The 21,443-nt window shown below is 39.4% G+C and overlaps 1 protein-coding gene across 5 annotated transcripts in view; it reads right to left on the bottom strand.

Annotated features, from left to right (window-relative positions):
* Rbfox1 (RNA-binding Fox protein 1) overlaps positions 1–21,443 on the bottom strand; it is a 351,925-nt gene that overhangs the window by 218,546 nt on the left and 111,936 nt on the right. For 3 of the 5 annotated variants that reach the window (XM_087351496.1, XM_087351500.1, XM_087351507.1), the window contains exon 2: positions 8,535–8,711. The gene's annotated coding sequence lies outside the window, so the exon portion shown is untranslated. The remainder of the gene's footprint in view (positions 1–8,534; positions 8,712–21,443) is intronic. The other 2 variants (XM_087351495.1, XM_087351506.1) reach the window with 1 other exon arrangement.

Here is a 21,443-nt window from a genome sequence, read left to right as displayed (position 1 = left end):
TTTAAAATGGTTCGCTGCGTTCAAGGCACTCGCCGTCTAAACAGTGTATTTTAGTCACGATTTCCCAAGGATAAAGCCAAATTCCGTATTCTTTAATACACCAGGACATCTCTCTGACGCTGTGCAGTTTTGTATACGGCACAGACTCGTCTGCGGTTGTTAATAAAAATATTTTTCACTGATATAAATTTTCCAACTAGTATCGGTGTATCGGTTGGAGAAAACTTCACGATGCATAACTCCTGTCACAGTCTACAGACCGTAACGGGTTTCAATTCTCGGTAGGTCCAGAGACCTTTCTCTTCGCCACAACATCCAATGGTAACCTGGAGTTCATTCCCTGGGGGTAAAGTGACCTGGGTGTGAAGCTACCCACCCACTTCCGTTCTTCCACCCGTCTTCATCGCGTGGTGCTGAATTAAAGTGTCTGATACGAACTGCGTCGCGAGGAGAAGAGAGAGAGATATACAAATGGCGCCTTCTTCACTTGAAGAAACTGAATACTTCATACACAAACTGTCTCAAGGTGATTGGCTCACGAGGGCACGTGACAGCAGACAATCAGAAGCCTCCAAAACTCAGCAAGCTTTGTTCGTATTGTTCCCTGGGAGTGGTAGCCCCATCTCTATTAATGCCTGAAGACGTTTCTGCGATACTAAAGACGACACAGCACCATCGTACACATTCGCCATTGTAGACAGTCTGTCTCTTTAACTGTTGTTTATGAGACTGTTAGAACATGTGTCGGACAACAGACCATCATGGAAACTATACGCGAAGTCAATTATCTTTCGCTGTAATTAATGAACGGTGAGATAACATCATAAATAAAAAGATGGGTTTCGAAAACAGCTTTCCTGTTCCGAATTTTATACAGATCATTCAATTTAACATTAATGCAAACCATAACTCACAATGCCCAGTTATGTTTTCGACGCAATTTAAAGAAACCAACGTGTTTGCGAATATCAGCTCCAGGAACATAATACTGACGTTAGAATATTGTTGTTATTTCTGAGAATGGGTGAGACTATGTCTATGTCAAACTGTACCTATGAAGGGCCCTTTGTCCACCCGCCAGATGTTACAAAAGTGAATATGAGCAACGGTGGGAAATTAATGACAGAGGAATCCCGAAATACTCGGAGAATAGACCTTCCCCAGTGCAACTTCGCCGACCATAAACTGAACTGCGGGATAACACAGGCCTCAGCTGAAGACTGCTCGCCGGAGTTCTGGCATAGCCGACATTAGAATAGACTCGTAGTTCAGGCAAGTGATACAGTATTCCATCTTCCACGCCGCGTGATCGATAGTTTTAGCCAAGTCGCCACTGACATATCAGAACCGAGTTCTAACGCTGAATTCCTTTTACTGCAATACACGGCGATGAGAAAATTTTACTGAATGGAGACCGAATAAGATTCAGATGTGATGTAAATGGATGTTTCTCTCCTCTTCTATGTTTCCCAGAGGGTAAAGAACATGACACAACCTGACAACGGCGGCCTCTGACGAGATCAAGTCCCGATGTCAATTCACGACAAAATTACGTAAACTGGGGTCACATTTAGGAAATCAGAATGAAACTACAGTTAGCCTTATTCGTCAGGGCAATAATGGAAGCAGAAAGGACCTCTGAAACGTCGGTAAACTTCTACCAGAGCTCGTGTATTTCCTTTTAAAAATTACGGTGCATGAAAAATAAAGTTTATTAATCGGACATCGTTACCAGGTTAAATGTGTCCCTTGTGGAGTGGAGGTCAGATGTGATAATACTGAATAAGCAGTCGTGGAGAGTCGACAATGGGTGGTCTTCCAGCTTGGTTCGGCGGAGAGCTAACAACTCCCCATCATGAGAAACGAGCATGTTACAATATGCTACACAGGGCATCGTAAAATAGAGAATGACAAGGTATGCAGGGCGCTCATGGTGGAAACAAGAAATGCCTACAAAAAATTTCCTTGCAAAGCCCAAAGGGAAAAAAATCACTAGAAAATCCTAGTCGTACGTGTGGATAATAATAAAATTGATCTTAGAAAAATAGGATCTGCGGTGTGAAATGGATAAATCTGGCTCAGGACAGGGATCGGTTTCGAACTTATCAACAATGATGTTCCGGGTTCCATAAAAATGTATGATATTCTAGTCCAGCTAAGTGAGTTTCTCAAGGTCTCTTCTCACTGGAGTTAGTGAGTTGGATAATGACAGTCATTATCCAAATAAACAAATTTCTACAATTATGAAAACATTAACAGCCAACTAAAAGCCTAAAACCTAACAAAATCTTTCCGGTGGTATGGACGAATTCACAGTCGTAAATTTAAATCATCATTTTGTTCTACGCCTGTCGATTGCTTTACTGACGTTTAACAGAACGAAACTTTTAGGCCTGCTACGTTATACATCATGTTTTCACACAGGTTAATAATAAACTACCAAACAACTTAAAGAAATCTGTGTAGTTTTAAGTAGAAATATGAACGTAAACCGTGTAGTAACTTGTGCGATATACCCCAAGGTGCCGTAATTACCACACGTTTGTGTGTTCACCGTCTGGCGGCATGTTGATCTTGTAATATAATCCTTAATTAAAACAGCCCTAAAATATGGATAAATCGCGGTGGCACCCCCCCCCCCCCTTCCAAGGTAACCTGGCTTAACAACTGCCTTAACTTTCCGCTACGGTTCTTCTAAAATGATGTCACATGCGTGCCTATTCAAACAACCCTGAAGTGCTCAATATCAGATTACACGAGGGTCATGATCGGACAGGATTTGAACATAACGGGTCTACCTTTCGGGTAACTGTCGAGCTGTGAAAATAACTTGCAACGACTCGTCTGGGTGTTAGTAAGCCGTCGTCATCGTCGCAGGCCCTTGGTCACTAACAATGTAGAGAAAAATTGTCAGTATAATGACAAATACCTGAGGACGGGAACAGAACCAACTCCCGAAATGCTGTATACAGGGAGAGTCGAGAGTATGTATGCAAACTTCGTGTGCGTGTTCCAGGATCAATAATAAGAACAAAATGTTCCTATGAACATGGGGTCGCAAATGTTTCATTTTCGAAATAATAGCCAAAAATAAGTTTCGATGAATTGACTTTGTATCAAAGTGAATCCAGCTTCCAGCAAAGATTTTTAATTATCATTTGTGCAGGAATTGTTGGCGACATGCTTTTTGGTCCACACATGCTTCCATCGCGTCTAAGAGGACCTTCACATCGGCGATTCTTAAGAAGACACTTGCCACGTCTCCTTGAAGATGTACCACTGAATACAAGAGACAAATGTGGTTTATGCACGACAGAGCCTCAGCTCACTTCTCCCATCGCGTCAGATAACATCTCAATGAACAGTACCCCCAGCGATGGATTGGGCGTGGTGGCCCAGTATCATGGCCACCGAGGTCACCGGACCTGACTCCATTGGACTTTTATCTGTGGGGTTACTTGACGTCCGTCGTTAATGCAACACCCATAAACAATGAAGGCGGCCTAAGGGAACGTTGCAGAATGCATGCCAGATGATTTGAGGAAACCCTGGTGTGTACGAACGAATTCGTCAGTCTTGTGTACGTCGTGCTCGTGCATGTGTGGAGAATGGACGAACAACCTTTGAGCATCTGTTATAAAGAAATATCCCTGTCCTTATACTTGGCAATAAAGGCATATACTGAAAATTATTTTTGGCTATTATTTCGAAAATGAAACATTTGCGACTCCATGTTCGTAGGAACATTTTTTATTATTTTTTACCCTGGAAAACGCACACGAAGTTTGTAAACATACTTTTGACTCACTCTGTACATACATCACTCGATAATCAATGTCCAACATGGTGTTTCTATTATGAACTGTCGCAATCATTTAGATAACTGTCCTGATGATGGAGTCAGCTAGGACTTCTGAAACGTTGGTAGCCTTCTACTAGACTATACGGCGCAACGACTCAAAAGACAATCATCTAAGACTGCAATTTCGTTAACTGAATATTTCTATTACAACTCTGACAATCGCTTGTTTCTTAGCAGATTTAACGATGATCCCAAAGTGCACAAATTGTAAATGATATTCGAAATATTTTGGTCATGGCTTGTTTTAAAGTACTATACCAATCTCTGTCTGCGTCCAGGCCGAAAATCTGACGCGAGCCCTCCGAAATATGAAGCAGGAATTCGACCCCTCGATCGCAAAATACGATTCTCGATAGACCCTGAACTACGTCGTAATTTCTCACAAATGGTCCTCTTCTGGCACAGATTAAACATCAGCTTCGGGCAGTGTGTAAACCAGGGTGTAATATCAGTTGACCGACCTCTGATCTGAAACCACGATGACGTACGACAAGTAACGGAGCATAGCCGCTGTCGTATCACTGCTGCCGTCTGGATGGAATAGCTATGTATTATTTATCAAAGTTGAGAGGTTACCATTAACATGGGCATACATCATGGCACTAGCATCAGAAGAAGCCAGCATGATAACCACGAAGGCAAACTCACAAATTATCGGCATATTATTCAGAACTTAGTAACAGGCTAACAAGCCACTCTTAAAACGAGAGAGGCAAACGGTAATGTTTGCCTTCAGTTACTGAACAACAGTCATTAAAATCCGTCAAGCAGACTTAAGAAGCACTGCTGTATGATTTTAAGTCTTCACGCTTTAGTGTAACCGAGGACTTATTGGCCCCGTGAATGTCTTTCAGACATCACATTGTAACAGTTACCTTGGATACGACAGCGGGCTTTGATGCCAGTGTCTCTCCCTTCGTTGACATACAGAGGGCATAGCCCGTGATATTTAGCAAATAACAACACTAGAATTTTATTGTACTCTGAAGTACACCTTTCCAATTTGTTGTAATACCACGCGGAAACCACTTCTAGTGACCAGTGGCTGGCTTTTCTTAACACGGTAATGAATCTCTGGGTTACATAAAAGGGATGACTGAACGACTCAAATCATTTAAACTTTCACTTCAGCATGAGCTGGGCACCGAGGAAAATCATGAAAATGCTCACTATATATTCCATATCTAGGGCGAAATTTTAAACCAGGGCTATCGAATACGAGACCAAAAGGTCACATAACATGGGGGCAATTAATAAAATTGCACTTCCGTAAGACCTAATTTCAAGTCCAGGATTCGCCACTGATCTATACTAGCATCAACAATTAAAAATAAACCAATACAATATTCTCCGGCAATCAGTCGCGTCAACTGGTTACCGTAGTAAACCGACGTTTCGGGGATCAGCTGTCCCCATCATCAGGGTTCTGATGTGACTGGATCCGTAGTAAACCGACGTTTCGGGAACCAGCTCTGTCCTCATCATTAGGGTTCTGAAGTGACTGGATCCGTAATAAACAGACGTTTCGGGAAAAACTGTCCCCATCATCAGGGTTCTGATGTGACTGGATCCGTAGTAAACGGACGTTTCGGGAACCAGCTCCGTCCCCATCATCAGGGTTCTGATGTGACTGGATCCGTAGTAAACCGACGTTTCGGGAACCAACTGTGTCCCCATCATCAGGGTTCTGATGTGACTGGATCCGTAGTAAACAGACGTTTCGGGAAAAAACTCTGTCCCCATCATCAGGGTTCTGATGTGACTGGATCCGTAGTAAACCGACGTTTCGGGAACCAACTGTGTCCCCATCATCAGGGCTCTGATGTGACTGGATCCGTAGTAAACAGACGTTTCGGGAAAAACTGTCCCCATCATCACAGTTCTGATGCGACTGGACTGAATTTCTATCTGTTTTTTTGTTAACAGACATCACTACTTACTTCAAGCGAGATTCGTGGTAAACGAATTTGACACTGGAGCAGGTTTTTCTCGAAGTTATGTTTCCCCTACAAATCATAATTCCACTATTGTTCCAAAATCATATAGCCTTATCATCGCCAAATGCGACTTAAAATCGAATTATACACTAAATTCTACGTTAGCAGCATCACCTCTGACGCAGCACCTGGCGATCTCGAGGTGATATTCATTTCCGTACAAAACTTTTAAAAACGTCAACGAGCTTATCATAAAATTTAAATTCCTGAATCAAACGTCAGGTGGCTTGAGTTACTGAATATAAAATGCAATGTTTAGCACGAACACAGATAAGTGGGGATATTTAAAGCTACGTAAAAATGAAACGAGCTTATTCAAGCAACAGCACTGCGCGATAGCATCTGCATACTTTCAGTGCAGTACACAACGCCACCTGTGACAGCTGCAAGGTGAACTACATTTAAAATATGACAAACACAATGCCATCTTCAAGGCGGAGTCATATCTCGCCTAGTGACGCACACCATTTATTTAACAGCATTGTAGTGTTATAGCAATTTTACGGGACATACGATAAGGCATGCATCAGGTCTGTAATATCTTTCGCGGATAAACATAACAATTACTGAACATTACATATAAGTTTTAAAAAGCTCAAGTCGCGTCAATAAGATTCCTGGCAGAACAGAACGGAGTGATTGATTGCCCTTTCTCTAAAGGATTATCGTTGTTTACGAAGAAATAGTTCCTAAGGTGTACATCGTCTCATCAGAATAAATATGGACTCCAAGCATCACGATGAGACAGCTTTCGGAAAAATAAACTTAACTGTATACCAGATGTTATTAAATCGATAACAGCATCAACTTTGTTTACAAAAATTTGCATTTCTTGTTGAATGCTAGCATACATAAGACTTACATACGCCTGACACGTCAAACGTAAACTATTTAGTCTGTTTTAACAGCAGTTGCTCTGTTACCAATATTCATTGACTGTCCGGATACGAACATAGGAAACTAACTATAAAATTCTCTCGGGCTATCAGCCGCCGTGAAATGAAGAGACCAACGTTTTGAGGTCCAACTCTGTCCACCACTTCAGTACCCTGAGGACGAGGACAGAGATGAACCTCGAAACTAGGGTTTATACAAAAACCGACTTTTGAAAAAACCGGTTTTCGAATTTTTACAAATGAAGAAATATAATTAAAGCAGTAAAAAATATTTATACTTATTTTAAAATTATTCAGTTTATTTAACATTTATGGAATTATAAAAATATAACGAAATAAAATATACTCCATACTAAATCAAATAAAAAAACTAAAATAACTAAAATCCGTACAAAATATAAATTATAAATTTTTATTTCATTTAGTATTTTTCTTCAGGAAATATGATTTCAAAAAACATAAAATGTCCGCTGAACGATTACTTAATCTTGTTCTTATTCTAGATACAAAATTGCCTGATATAGAAAATACTCTCTCACTGGCTACTGAACTTGGTTTTTTCGTTTTCAGGGAATCAAATAATAAATTCTTTGTTCTTTTATTGGTTGCCTCAAATACTGAAAATTCGGCCTTCAGCGTCTTCCGATTTGATATTATTCTTCAGGTTCCTCAAGAAACCTATGAATTGATTTTTCCATTGCTTCTTTTAGAGCATTGCCCTGATTAATAGTTTCTCCGTCTCCGATATATTCGTCATCGGAATCTGTTTCCATACAAGAATTTGGATATATTCTAGACAATATTTTTCCAAATAACTTAATAATATCAAGTTTTGAAGCTAGTGGAAATACACTAGATTTATTTGTTAAAATGTTTTGTGGATTTTGCAAATATAGCAAAAGGGTTACCAATCCAACTTGTCTTCTTTCTTGAATTCGTACTTCTAAAGCATTTAATAATTTGGAACTAATTTCAGCCTGACTCATGAAGATTAGTTTTACTACAATATACTTGTGCCCGAGGCGATTTCAAGTCAAAATATTAACGTTTTTAATTAATTAATTTTTACATATTAATTATAGTATCTAAAACCGGTTTTTTAAATTTTAAAAACCGGTTTTCGAATTTTACAAATTTATCCAAAAAAAACCTGTTTTTAAAAACCGACAAACCCTACTCGAAACGTTGGTCTCTTCATGTTTTCACCAGTTGACGCAGATGATAGCCCGAGAGGATTTTATTGTACACAGTCGCCGTGAAAGCTCAAGATCATACATATACCAACCTAACCATTTGCAAAATATGTGTGCGCAGAATACATTCTAATGGGAAAGGAATACGAACTGCAAATGATAGCATTAATTTCTAACTTCCAGTATAAGTAAAATGTGGTGTATAAACACATCGTGTAATATTTATTTTACCTTCCAATAAACGCGTATGTTAGAACGAAACTTATCTTCGACGCAGCGTCACAGGTTACTTGTAACTCCGTTACAAGCAAGTTTTATTGTCGAATGAATTTAATGTCGTTGGTGTGCAGAGGCAGCTTCATTAGCGCTACAATTTGTGCGAAATGCAAGGTTCCATATATACCCTATTCTCACCACTCAATTATTTAACTATGGCTGGCGTCAAAATGTAAATACACATACGTTTTCTACGTCTTCAAACAAAGCTTTCTTATGAGGTCTTCACATTCTAACACGAAAACACTCGTCCAAGATGTTTTCCTGTGTACTAAATATACTCTTCAAAGAGGTCATGTAAGTTACTCACGCACTTGTTAATTGCTGTGCTATTAATTAGTCAAAGGCAGCTGTTGCAGCCTCGTCCGGGCTCCCTTGTGACACGTTGGTCGCCGTCTCTACTGTTTTAAGTTGTGTTGTTACTACGACGACGAGAACTTCCGGCTGTCACCACACCAATGGACTCTCGTTTGCCTGCTGCAGCCTCCTGAAAGTAACGCAAAACATGATTATGGCCACTTTAACACGGCGACTAAATCAAAAAAGGACAACGTTGTTGGTTACAGTAATGCCACTACGAGGATCAGAAATATTCAAGGTTATTTTACAGGTTTGAGTTTACTCAGGAACGCGAAGAATTAAACTTTTACAAATCGTAACGTTTCAGTGGATAGAAACCCAAATGAACGATAATATAATTTTAATATTTAGCCACAAAAACGCAGACGTAAGCTAAAATCATGTCATGTTTCGTTATGTGCAGACCGTTAAATATTTGTTCCCTTATTTCTATTTCCGAACTCGAAACAAAATAAACGCAGGTTGTGAAATTGTCATCTGTTACGATAACAAAGGCATGTATCAGAATATTACTAGTTAAAATACAATATCGGAGAAAGAGTTTTGGAACGTCTACAATAGAAACGTGTATTCCTGACAAATTATATGTAAAACAAAGGAAATATAATTTCTCCAGAACTTAAAAATGTACAGAACAAGAACATCATATGTCATCTACACCATAAGGTAACGTTCATAAGCTAGATGCTGTATTTCTTAAGCAAAATTGATCTTTTCCACTTCGTTCATCGTCTACATTATAAAATTATGAAACTATGCCGTTTCGTAAGCTGCACTTCGCTTCCTTCTTCAGGGGAAGAGAAAATGAAACCTATAGGCTGGGCCTCCAGACTGACCTTGCCTCAAACCTGGACCATAAATAAACCACACAGGACGCTGTCACCTCGGCATACATCACTTAGTAATGTAACCGCTGTCTGTGATGTACGTTTACAGAATTGGTTTTAATTCTACTTACTCTTCAACTATCTTTATTAAGACTTTCTACTTCATTTCCTTATATATCTTTAATTATCGATTTAAGTTCATTAACGACGTTTTATTCTCCAGTTTCCATATCCTAAAAGATGAATAGCAGAGGAGAGAGATTTATTATTATTATTATTATTATTATTTGTCTCTTACTGGATGTTACACTTCAAAGTGCAGTAACCAAGTATCTTGTATGTAAACAGGTAATATTTGCTCTACTGTCAGTAGCCTTCAACCACAATGCAATTAATCTGTTCATAACGTATCGTAAAATTCAGAAACACGAATCACAAGTATCCCTGTTATAAATATAATGCAAAACTCGGCGAACCGAAACCCCAAGTTACACAGGAGGGCGGCCACCATAAAATAAAAATGTGAAGGCAACAGTTCCCGAAAATCAGGAGCATTCTGCAGATACATTTACATTCCACAACACCAGAAACACACAAGACACGAACACAACTGGCTATAACTTTCAATATGTATACAAAACTTTCAAAATAATCGCTTTCACCAAAGAGACCTGTTGCTTTACAATGAAAAACAGCTCTGGATTTCCTTTCTGATTTGACGTTTTTTGTCGTCTCACCGAATTCTCAGAGACAACATATCTCAACTTGACGCGCGTCTCATAAAAAAGATGGCGCTTACGCCCGAACTTGAGAGCTCTTAATTCAAAATCAATATTGCCTTCCCAGATCCCTTGCTTACCCTTCTGAATGCCACGTAGAAGGCGCAGCCTAAGACTTTACAAAATCACCATCGAAGTTCTGTACAGCCAGGTCAACTTGTCAATTGAGAGACGAGATGGGAGGATATTGGGAGTGGAAGAAGGTTTCTGTACGAGTCTGGTAGTTCCGCTCCGATTCTATAGTCGGCGCAGTAGTTTTTGGCCGGTGGAGAAGCTAACGGACGGGACTACTCTGTGTACAGTCCACAGATCAGGAGAAAATCCCTGCTAGGAATTCGATATACGCGCATGCGCAAGATTTCGCGGTGAGTGACGACCCATCCTAAAAGCATTCGTTCCACAACCACTGAGCGAACAACAGACGACAGGCTTTCATGTGTTCTAATGGGTTCAGCTTTAAGATTACCTCACAGCGGCACAGCGATTTAATCTAGAATATTATCGCAACACCCTCAGAACACATTAGAGGTGCACTCACTACACGCCACTCTTAACTGCTTGATGTTTTCAGTCTGTGTGTAGTAGCGTAAAGCTCTGACGTATCACACTTCCCACAAATAGCAGCCCTCTAGTCCAGCTGATAAGAAACATTCCCCCCGCACCGCACCAGAAACGACTTCAATCAGCAGGGTTTTTCTCCTGCTCTGTGGACAGTACCTGCGGTGGCACGGCCAGTGTATTTCTTTTGTTTGGGCGTTCATTCCGATAAGTTCCTCGGTGCAGTCAGCATTATACTATCGCAAAAGGGACTCGCTCCTAGCCTTCCCCTTGAAAATTCCACCGGCCAAAAACCACTGCGCCGACTATACCTACGACCACTTGTCCACTGCACAGCGCGCGGTGACACACGTCAGCGATGGCCAACACCAGCAGATGCAAGTTCAACCATGGGTTCAACAAATTAATTCACAAAGTACGAAGGGAGAGGAAAACCAGTAATAACAGCGGTACGCTTTACCGACGTTTTCTAGAGTCAACAGAAAGACTTTGAGAGGCATTGACGCGGAAGGACAGATCTAGACGCAACGAGGAAGGCAAATCTCAACATAAACTGCGCGTTTGTAGACAGTTTCATGGGTACTCAACCCCACTAGTAATTAAATGGTAGGCAGCAGATCATGGCGGTCTCGTAAATGTCACCAATTTAAATTATATAATCTTTGTTGCTGAGGTGATCGATCGTGGATGGAGTACAAGGAGGTAGCACGCATGAAGATCTGAGAGAGAATTAAATTCTCAAGGACTCTGAACCATGGAGGTATATATACACACACCCCCCGCCAAAAAATTGATCAACGTGTGACTTTGCACAGGTTGCGTGCCTTTATAACGCTAAAAGACATTCTTCCTGTTTGGCTGGAAAAAAAAAATAACACAACTAAAACACACGACCAACAAACACGCAGAGCACAAGCGGTCTCGTTTAATTTATAACTATGGTACTGTAAATTATGTGACAAATAAATTTTGCCCTGGAAGTGTACAGCAAGCCAGGGAACAAACCTCTGGCAACATGATACAACGTTCATTCGTATGTTTGCAAATGTCCTAAGTTTATCCTACGTCCAATCGTACGAAAATTACATCCAGGACACGCAAGCCAATTTCACAAAACTGAAAGATTTTCTCAAAAGAAGTTCTGCACTCAACTTCAAACACAGAAGACGAAAATTGAATAAATTTGTCTTAAAATTAATTTACTTAAACGGGTTATGATTTACTTTTACAAAATCTTCATAAAACTGGAACAAAATATTCTGAAATTCTCACATATGTTTATATCAATATTCTTGTTTTCAACACTGGAAATACTCTTCCTTTTTGTTTCAAAGTTTTTAATTCGTTGGTTATTTAATGACGTTACATAAGTTTCGCAGAGTGCAACAAGTAGTCGGCTAAGGACAACAGGATACGTGCGGTAAAATACGAAATAATAGGGTTGGAGCCCGATACGTCTGACTTCAAAGTATTAATCACATAAAAGAAATATGGACAACCACGAAACAACTCGGAAAAACCTGTCACTACAAAAGGAATCGAACCCCATACGACCTACATGTCAAACTCAACACCAACTGGCTAATTTTTTCAGATTTATATTTTTAAAAAAAATCGATGGATAATACACTTACATACCACGTTGTACGTAAGGCTTGGCATATTTACATAAAATTAAAACAATTACGATATCTGAAAAGACCTACTTCGAACTCAATAAACCCGAGGCATTTCTCAACGTGTAACGCTCAAGAACTGCTATACACAGCACTCTTTGGGCTACATTATTAAACAAACGAATTATTTCTTGATCAGAAAAGCAGCCAAGTCTGTAAACTTTCAGCAGAATTGAATATTTAAACGTTTGCGGGTTAACTCCAGAACTAAAGATAATTAAAAAGTTGGGTTCACAAATGCTCCAGATACGAACGTACTTTTTAGGTTGTCCAAGTTCCAGAATTAGCGTCTGTAAGTGGATTACTGAGTACTGTAAAGTACGAAGTGGTATGTACATTTCTGAAATAAGACCACAATCTTCTAGGTAGGTGCTAGTATTCTTCAACATGTAACTACAAGACTTGTAAACTAATAATGTAATTTTTCCCCCTACACGAAGTATTACATTCTTTATAGGTTTCACAACGCTTTCTATAAGAGTCCAAATAAAATTCAGTACGAGTTGTCCGTAATTTAAAATAGACCACGACTGCTTCCTACTACACCATGTCAATAACATACTGTTATTTTTCATTGGACGTTGTAATCTAAAAATCCGACTCAAACATTGACTGAATTTGTACCGAAACGAGGCGTGACGAATGAGACTCAGAATGTGCAGATTGATAAATATTGTCTCGTCTGTAACACAAAGCACAGGTGTCCGTAAACTTGTGTTGTATCCAGAGAACAGCGGACGGAGACGTTTGTCCGTCGCTACAACCCTTGTACTGGTAATGCATACGAGTGAATTTCACATAGAGTAGGACATGCGATACTCTGAGGATGTCGTCTTGTTGCAGAAGAAATGCGACAAATAGTGTTTGATGGCTTACCTCATCACGCAAAGTGTTCCACGGCCAGGCCGGCACAGAAAAGTCTGAGACACTGAGAAACCGAGTAAGAATTTCAAGATCGAAGCTTCCAGAAAGGAAATATTTCAAACAACGGTTAACTTGAATAAGAAACAGAGCATTACTGCATTACTCTTACGTAAGGTTTGAAGTTTCTAATACTGTGAAGAAAACGATTATTACAAATTGTGATTACTCATCATCACGTAAGATATTTATTGGTACTACGGTACGATTCTGGTAAGTTTACAATAATACAAAGAGACATCAAGGTGGAAAATGTCGTCACTCGGAAACTTACGAGATTATGGATACACGCCACAGACAATTTCTGCTCCATATAATCTCCACAACAACATAATTAAGTATTGTACTAAAGTTCTGAATCATTCTGTATAATAGTTGTATTCGATGGTTTATGAAAAAGGTACTTTAATACGCGGATTTAATAAACGGAATGGATGTTTACTACAAAACAATGACAGGGTTTATCACGTCCAACTAATCACACAGAGAATGTTGTTTTGTTTCACAACTAGATTCCAGATCTATCAACATCAAATCCAAATACGCCCCACAAACACATAGAGCATTAGAAGACACAATTAAAACTCAACCAAAACACATACAATCAGCTTCCCGTCACACATCACAACCACCTTCATTATCATCGTTGGTTATTTAACGACACTGTGTATAGCAGAATTTATCATCGAACGAAATCAGAGACTACACATAATATACTTGAAAATGAAGAAAGTGTCGTGGCCTATTTCAACGACTGAGGAAATCTACAAATAATCCGATCAGGATACCACGTGTTTTAGGTATCTCCCCAACGCAGGCCACTCTATGCTGCCTCGATATTGAACTTATCACAGCAAACACCTATTATTTTTGATAATGTTATCTTCCGGGGTTTGACGACGTGTAGACTCGCATATACGAGACTACACGACATCAGAACAGTTCATCATTAGTACCTCAAACCTCTCACCTTCATTGCCTCTTTATTAATTACAAGCACAGGAAATTTTAATTGTATTATTTTTCACATTTATGTGCTAAATCTGTTTAATGCCTTGTTTTAGAATAGTAATTTTGAAACTGATATTTTGCCTTTCATTGTAATTTATTATTCCGATAATCTCTTTGACTTTTTCACATAACATTTAATGTAGGCCTATATTAAATTCGAAAGAATATCTAATGCATGAATACACATTTATACACAACTTTTAAGGTGTCACCAAGTTTGAGAAACCCAGATATTACAAAAAACAAAACTTTCTACTACTTTAACGAAGAACAAATCGGTTAAGACCGTCAACTGTTCGGTCACCTTTTTCTTTACCAATCAATAAATGTTGCAAGCACATAAACATTGTGACCACCGAGAATTTTGTGACAGAATTCTGTACATGAACTGCCTTCGTACGGCTGCAACAAGCGAAGTTCCTTCTTGAAATTTGCACGGAGCGAGGAACAGTCAGTTGGAGACGGTTTTCAGCCTGTCAGTTCACAGCTAGAACGAAACATCATTAGTTCATCTTCCGAGAGAGATACAAACCAAATTAACTGAGAACGGTAGGAGCTCCTACGTTCATTTCTTGGCTAAATTGTCCTGGAAACGAGGAATAAACCATCAGCTACATACAAATAAACACCCCGTTACTACGTGTTACTGCCTTCTCCATCGTCTTCAAGTCAAAACGGATATGCGACGATCATGCGTAAAGTACAGAGATTATTAATTCAAACGCTGTGGTCCGCGATGTCTATGGTAAGTCAGTAACAGTATGGCATCGTAATTAATTGCTAAATTACTACAGAGACGATTAATTGCTTTCAGGCAAATCATTATTCTGCATTTGAAAACTGAGGTCCCTCGACTTCTCGGCCAACTTCACATGCTGCATGTACATCATAAATTGTGATCTTAAATATTTTATTTCATGTAAGACTTGAGGTTCTCACAGCGGTGAGTATGAAGATTTCCGTCTTCTGGGTTGTTGCGCTGTGTAGTCTGGTTGATGTTAACCAATGTTAGCACCTCACACCCTATTGGCATATTCATCACCCTGATGACGGAGGCAGTATGACCTCTGAAACGTTGGTTAACATCGACCAGACTACACAGCGCAACAACCCAGAAGACGGAAATCTTCATACTCATCGCCCTGATGACGGAGGCAGTATGACCTCTGAAACGTTGGTTAACATCGACCAGACTACACAGTGCAACAACCCAGAAGACGGAAATCTTCATACTCATCGCCCTGATGACGGAGGCAGTATGACCTCTGAAACGTTGGTTAACATCGACCAGACTACACAGTGCAACAACCCAGAAGACGGAAATCTTCATACTCATCGCCCTGATGACGGAGGCAGTATGACCTCTGAAACGTTGGTTAACATCGACCAGACTACACGGCGCAACAACCCAGAAGACAGAAATCTTCATACTCATCGCCCTGATGACGGAGGCAGTATGACCTCTGAAACGTTGGTAAACATCTACCATACTACACGGCGCAACAACCCAGAAGACAGAAGTCTTCATACTCATCGCCCTGATGACGGAGGCAGTATGACCTCTGAAACGTTGGTTAACATCGACCAGACTACACAGCGCAACAACCCAGAAGACAGAAATCTTCATTTTATTTCATGTTTACATGTACGTAAACCTCAACGAAGTCACAAACTGGGAATTATAACAAATTCAAGTTCTGTCTTGTATTTGCGACGACGTGTGTTGGGTTACAGACCCACCCTCAGGTCATTTCGTTCTTCAGATTAACTGTTAAAGAGCGTTGTTAGCGTTAAACACTGTTGTTGAATAATTTGGATTTAAAGACGCTGTATGGTTATGATTCAGGCAGCCCTTTTAACTTAAGTAGAGGTTTGAGCCATTTTTATTAACAACCTACCTCCAAACGATTGTCAGTATAATACACTGAAAAAAGTCACTAAGGTCTCCTTCCGAATCCTTTACGTACTCACCAATCACATTCATTTTCCCATCTCAGTAAACGCTTTAAAAAACCTCAGTTGTTAAATCGCGTCGTTAAATAACCAATCACAATGGGGCTAATTCAGTGAACTGGCTTGGTTATTGATTTAATTTTATCATACGGTTTCGTGACTTAATTGAACCTTGAATTGTGTAGGAAAAGTGACCAATAAGATCTTCCTCATTTCAAGTATTAAGTAAGATAAACATATCCTCTGAAATGCTGGTATATAATTAAGAAGACTACGTGAAGCAACAAACCTGAAGAAACGCATATCTAATTCTGCGACAGTGTATACATTACTTTTTTTCTAATATTGAAAAAGCCTTCCTCCACGTTTATACCACTAAGCCGCAGCTGTAATATTGAAAAAGGCTTCACCCTGCGAGCAAAACTTTTCAATTTTGTATTCCGACACAAAACATGCGGAAATTTGCCCACGAACTGTCTGCAGTAAGCAAGTCACAACCACGACATTTCTTCTATTACAATAAGACGCGGTGTCATGTTCCTCGCTACTCTATCAACTTCAGCGGTTCCATTACCGAAAATTGTTTTTAATTCATGACGCAAGAGTGATGTTATTTTGACTGACAAACACATATTTCATATTCGTCTAGTGACGTGTTCGTAGCTTCACGGCAACAACAAACGAGGGTTCAATGTCACGACAATGATGAGCTCTAAATTTGCATATCGGGAAATATCTGTTTCCAACACCGGCCAGGTTACCGACTACTCTAAAATTTCTAGTGGCATTTCGAGGTCTCCAAATAAATATCAGGTTTGTAACTTTTACGTCAGACTGACTCGTTTAAAATCCTTACACGGTCATTGTTCACAGTCACCTTCCCACCTCATCAAACACTGAAACAGGGTCGTCACATAGCCTAACAATTAAGAATTCAATCTCGCCTACAAGTTACACAGGAACACATAATCACATTACATCACGAAAATGACGATTATACAGGAGACAAATTTTAAGGACATGACATCACAATTCATGCATGCCACTGAATAAAAATCATCAGCTGTAAGGGAATATTAAATAAGCAATATCGAATGATTACTGTTGCCGTATTTCATGTTTCTGGAATTCGTATCAAATGAAAACGTGCATTTTTACCTTAATTACAAATCCACGGTCTACAAAATTAGAGTTCATTCAAAGTTCTTCATTACGTAAAAAATTCGGAGAGCGAAATTAAACATATAATAAGTTAAGGGAAAATATTACATTCTAGTATAATGCCTGTGTGTGCACACGTACATAAATAAGAGAACATATGAACGTTTCATGCATGACTGAAAGCCAGTATATTTATTACAGTCAAAAGCAGACATACCAATTACATAAATGTACAGTGCGAAGAACATGAAGGCAATACACAAAACGACGAAGCGCTATTCGATACCGCGGGTCGATAATTCCACACAATGCTTGTAGCTGCTGGCTGGTGTCCCGCGTCCGGGCTGAATACCTATGACTTGACGTTTTCGAAAATTCAGTCACTGCGATATTGACTATGAACAGAACGGTCAGACTATTCTCCTATATAGTAATACGGCCTGAGCGTTAAGCTAATATTCAAACGCTGGTGTACACGTTTATCCTCACAAAATTTGTGTGTTTACTATTTGGCAATTAGAACTTCACAGCTCATTAAGTTTTATAAGAACTGGGCTCATTTAATTCTCATTCGGAACCCTGGTATTCAATCTTACTTATAGCAAGTAGAAAAATTTTCATGTTATTTTTTCCTTCATGAATTCTGGTCTCAAAGGGAAAAATTACATGCTTTGGAAAATAACAAAACCCCTTGGCTTTGTGAACCACGTAGTGAAACTGTTGCGCTTACAAAAGCATGCCAAACTATGCGAAGTGGTGTATCTATAGCAGTGGTATTCAACCTTTTTTGTTCGTGTACCCCCAGATATAATTTCTCTTCAACTTTGTACCCCCAAAGTTGTTGGTTTATAATTCGAGTTCTACATAGTATATAATCTACATATAAAATAAATTAAATAAATTACATTACTGATTATTCAGTGTTTATCATAAAATAATATATATATTTTTAAATTTCACGTACCCCCTAAGATGTCTTCACATACCCCCGGGGGTACGCGTACCCGAGGTTGAATACCACTGATCTAGAGCTTTAACAGAAAACTTCCGCCATCCGGATGAAAGAATTTACTAACTTCGTAAGGAAATTCGCAAAAAAGAAAACCTCAAAATGGTCTCATACCATCTTACATCTTGTGTGATGACATAACTGCCCTCTCCTGCTGTAAAGGATAAATAACAGATTCCTGATTGCACAGAGCAATGAAACGTCATTCCAACTCCCTGCAGCGAAGTCCACCTTGAGAAACCAACAACCATTCAGCTAGTCAATATATTAACCTACCTTTTATTGTAACCCGAAATAGCAAAGAATGGATACCACCAATTAGGCCTCCAGATAACTACAACATTCTTTCTTAAACTTCGGTGACACTAAATATAACAAACGAGATCTTTATTTATATCTGATGGTGTAACTTAACAGCTCTACAGTAAATTATGAAAATATCCACCATGCCTCGAGAACAAAACGTTGGTGAGTTACGTTTTAATTTGTACACCCTGAATAAGTTCCCTCTGTGCGCTTAAAAAGAAAGACTTCCCAAGCGATAAAGCCATTGCCTACAACGAAACAAATCCCCAACTGATAAAACTGAACTGTGCATTCAACCATAACTTTCTGCCACAGGAAAGAAACGTCTACACCACTAACAATCCATCCTCAGAGACATATTGTACGAGACAAAACGTCTTAGAGTAATTCACTGCGTACTTATGGATTATTGGAGTTATTCTACCATGGCGTCTGTTGAGAACGTCCCAGGACGACAGGTGACATTTAAAATCCGACAACAGATGGCTGTGCTGTCTACCGAAGACATTTTCTCTCGAAATACTGTTTCATGGTGATATAGCACCGTCACCTAGCGAAGCAATGGTCTTCCGATGGAAGTGACATTTACTGAGGAAGAAAATATTTTGTGAAACTTCGTGACATACCTACAGGAACGGTTGAATATATCTTGTTTGACACAGGACACAATAAACTGATGGGAATATTGCACTTTAATAAGAGATACTCATTGAAATGTCCATAAAATGTTTTACATAACTGACGCCTTTCATCAAAAATACGTAATTGCGAAAGACTACTAACTTAGAGTTTGCGTGGACGCACTGAGGAAAACCAAGAAGCCTATAAATCGGGACAGCTGACCACAAACCAGAACAAAACAACGGATGTCCAGAATACAAACCCCCTGAACAAACATGTTTGACAACTGAGACATCGGCACTCCACCCACAGATGTTGATCTCCTAGGTTTTAGCACGTCAGGACTTGAAGACAGACACCAACGTTTCGGGCGATAATACTGCCTCCATCTACAGGACTGTGAACAACAATACCTACACCGCGTTAGAATCTAAATGTCATATAGTACTCGATTCATCGTTCTAGCCGACCTATTTCCATTAATAATGACTCCTGGGTTGTCACGAATTTTTTTTTTATTTGTAGTGTTCTGTCTGACGACAGGTCCATATATTATGAACAGGATCCTTCCAACCTCTTCAGGTTGTCAGGGACCTGCTCATACATATATACATTCTTGGCACAGATGATCAGAAGTGGTTTGCCATTGCCTTCTTCTGTGTGTGAGTGGAGTAATTGTTGGGATGCCACGGAGAAACCGGGGAAGCCCCCGGAGGAAAACTCCGTGATGCCTAGACCACGGCCTTGCCCAACACAAGTTATAAATTTGAGCACCACCGGGAATTGAACCCGGGACCCCAGGCTTACAAGGCTAGTGTTCTGACCGCTAGACCACGAACATGGTGATAAAATCTGTTAATTATTCTGAACACAGTCGATGATCGTCAAAACGTTCATCATAACAATGCTGTTCTGTTCTCCTTTGCATATTTAAACCCATTCGTAAACTTTCTTCCGACGCGTACAGATATGGTTAGACTGAACTGTCATTTCCCTAACATGCTCTCTTACCACAAAAAATCATAGATCGATGTTATTCTTTGACGCAGAAGAATAACTTAAACGCATCACAACATCATCAGAACTAAAAAGACAATGAGCATTAATTAGACGTAAATGAGGGAAGGCTCATACTGTTTCTATACCCCGTTTTTCAATGCAGCCAACATCATTTTCGACGGAATCTGAAATTACCTCCCGTCTTTCAGAAAATACCCCATCGTCCCTTTCAATGGATCATCCCCAAAGCACAGCACCGTACTGTTCTCAATTGCATAGTTTTGAAAATCAATACATTAACAAACCAACTGGAGCAGAAAGAGGTTTCTATTCAGAAAATGGTATATATGAACGGCTCTGGGGATTTAAATTAAACTCTTAAGTTGTGTAGAACATACCCAATTAACTAAATGCACAAAAGATCTATAATTCAACCACATTTTTACCGGAACTGACGTTGAATGGGAATTAAACCTTCCTGGATTACGGCCCGAAATCGTCTTTTTCATTGGTCGCGTGATTCTGATATGAGAGGTCATACTTTTCAGTTCTTTGCTGCACTAACCACAGTGACTGAAGTGGGTCTGGATGGAATTATATAGTAACCGTTCAATGTTTCCCCTCGTATCTCAAGGTAACATCCGATCAGACATTGACGAAATGAAAAGAAAAGTCAGATTCGAACTGTAATCCAAAAATAAGGCTGTGGTCCTATAAACACCTATGCCTATTACAAACAAAAAATAGGATTACGAAGAAAACTGCATAATAAGTAGTTCATAAATTGTTCTGTTCACCAGATATAACAGCGAGGAAAATAAGATTGGCAGAACATGTAAAATGCATTAGGGATATTATAAATACGTACAAAATTACAGTATGAACACTGAAGGTAAGACATTACTTGGAAGGGGCCTATGCATACATGGGAGAATAATATTAAAATGGATATACTGAATTAAACTAGATAAAGATAGTTTTCCAGTAACACGCTCTTATGAGCACGTCAATGAACCTCCACGTAAAAGACAGGAAATT

This window comes from Zootermopsis nevadensis, unplaced genomic scaffold, assembly GCF_977971745.1.
Source record: "Zootermopsis nevadensis isolate Lab colony 2312 unplaced genomic scaffold, Znev_1.0 Znev_ptg000019l, whole genome shotgun sequence".
Taxonomy (NCBI): Eukaryota; Metazoa; Arthropoda; class Insecta; order Blattodea; family Termopsidae; genus Zootermopsis; species Zootermopsis nevadensis.
The sequence above is the reverse complement of the archived record's forward strand: the minus strand, read 5'-3'. Positions and strand labels throughout refer to the sequence as shown.